Source organism: Chiloscyllium plagiosum, chromosome 36 (genome assembly GCF_004010195.1).
Source record: "Chiloscyllium plagiosum isolate BGI_BamShark_2017 chromosome 36, ASM401019v2, whole genome shotgun sequence".
In the NCBI taxonomy this organism is placed as follows: domain Eukaryota; kingdom Metazoa; phylum Chordata; class Chondrichthyes; order Orectolobiformes; family Hemiscylliidae; genus Chiloscyllium; species Chiloscyllium plagiosum.
In genome coordinates, this window is record NC_057745.1 from 22,163,134 (window position 1) to 22,165,680 (window position 2,547).

The window sequence follows — 2,547 nt, forward strand, 5'->3', positions numbered from 1 at the left end:
CAGCTCCTGATTGGTCAGTAGCAGTCAGAGGGTGGGTGATTCTCCATTGACATGGCCTCCATCTGGAGGCCATGTCAATGCTTGTCTGGTGTTAGATTCAGTGGGTGTTGCGTTAAAGTGTTGGTATGGGCTCCTCACTAACTCTCCAGTCAGCTGACCAGACACCTATCATCACGACAATGTTGAGACAATGCAGATTAAGCAGTATCTGTCAACAATTCCACTCCAAATATCTATGTAACAATGAACTTGTTTGAAAATTGCTTCATAGTGCTTTCAGATGTTTGCCACAAGGTGTAATTAAATGGTCATTTGTAATATTCATAAATTAGGGCTTCATTGCTGACACAATGTCCCATTGACACTTGTAGCCTTCACACATAGCCCACTGATATATTTCCATTTTGAACAAATACAGTGCTGGAGTATTATACACATGGTGAACAATAAAGGATGCATGAGGTCTTAATTGCATCCATCACCGTTGAATGTTATTATCAGATTAGAAACAGCATTCTGTGGAACAGAAGCTTGTGTCTGTTGTCCTGTCTCAGGTATAGTGTGTAGCCAAAGCATGTTACAGCTTCCTTGGTGTTTGCCATCTTCAACCCAGGTCTTAAAGGTCTTTGGCCACCATCTACTGCTGCCCTTCAGAGTGAGGAGACACGTGGGGAGGCAAAGGCCTGGTGATATTATCACCAAACTATAAATTCAGAGACTCCGGTAATGGTCTGGGTTTGAATCCCACCCTGCCAGATTGTGGAATTTGGATTCAATTAAAAATCTGGAATTATGAGTGTAGCGATGACCACAAAACCAGTGTCAATTGTCAGGAAAATCTGATCTGGTTCAGTAATCTCCTTCATGACAGGAAACTGTCATCCTTTCCTGGTCTGGCTTACATGTGACTCCAGATCCACGGCAATGTGATTGCCTCTTAACTGCCCCCTGGGCAACTAAAGGATAGGCAATAAGTGCTGGCCTAGCCAGTGATACCCTTATCCTGTGAATGAATGAATTTTTAAGAAATCCAAAGGAGCAATCTTTCATGCTCACTTCATGCAGCAGCATCTGCACCTGCCACCCATCAAACAGGATCCCAGTTTTCCTCACAAGCTACCAAGAAGAGTATGAACCAATACTGTCTTTGGAATGGCAGTGGGCAAACTAATTCCCCATGTGGACATTTTATTTTAAGTGGCTGCATCCTTAAGATCCTGACTTCACCCCTTGGGTTTGCTAACTTAAACATCCAACCTTAACTGTGAGCTTCCCAATCACCTGCCTCCTAAACGGGTGGCCTTGGAGGCTAGTTTTTGGTCGAAGAAACTAGTTTAATCCATCTGCTGTGAGGGCCTCCAATTACCCCGACTGTGGAAATCCATGGATGGATTCAAAAAGGCGGCCAATGAAAGGCAATTGCTTTGCCCTTGAAACCCCTCTCCCCGCCCCCCCCCCCCCCCCCCCCCAACCCCACTGACTCTGTGAGAAACATATAAAAATGGCTCGGTGGAAGCACTACTGCTTGATAGCGCTGCGGACCCCGGTTCGATTCCAGCCTCGGGCAACTGTCTGTGCGGACTTTCGACATTCTCCCTGTGTCTGCGTGGGTTTCCTCTGGGTGCTCCGGTTTCCTCCCACAGTCCAAAGATGTGCAGGTTAGGTAGACTGGCCATGCTAAACTGCCCATAGTGTCAAGGGATATGCAGGCTAGGTGAATTAACTATGGGGAAATGAAAGGCTACAGGGATTGAGTAGGGTCTGGTTGGGATGCACCTCAGAGGGTCAGTGTGGAATTAATGGGCTGAATGGCCTGTTTCCACACTGTCGGGATTCTACATAGTAATTAGGCCATTTGGCCCATTGACCCTGATCTGCCATTCATTCATAATTGTGTGCTCAATTCCTCTTGTCTGATACTCTCTGAAGACCAGAACTAGAGGGCATAGGTTTAGGGTAAGGGGCAACTTTTTCATGCTGAGGGTGGTACGTGTATGGAATGAACTGCCAGAGGAACTGGTGGAGGCTGGTACAATTGCAACATTTAAGAGGCATTTGGATGGGTATATGAATAGGAAGGATTTGGAGGGATATGGGCCGGGTGTTGGCAGGTGGGACTAGATTGGGTTGGGATATCTGGTCGGCATGGACAGGTTAGACCAAAGGGTCTGTTTCCATGCTGTACATCTCTATGACTCTATGACTCTACCTTATCAGTTAAAAATCTATCGCTTCTTTCTTAGAAAACATTTAATGCCTCTCCTGCTCTCTGAGAAAGAGCTCCACAGACTCTCAACCCTCTGAGAGGAAGACTTTCTTCTCATTTCTCCTAAACAGGCAACGCCTGTTTATTTTCAAACTGTAGCCCCCTTGCTCTCGTCTCTTCCAAAATGGAGACATCCTTTCAGTATCAGAATGTCGAGCCCCCTCCAGACCATTTGAATGGGATTGCCTCTGATTTGTCTAATTTACAGTTGGTGAAGACCCAGCCTATCCGACATTTCCTCATGGGATAACCTGTTCATCCCAGGAATAAGTCAAGTGAAC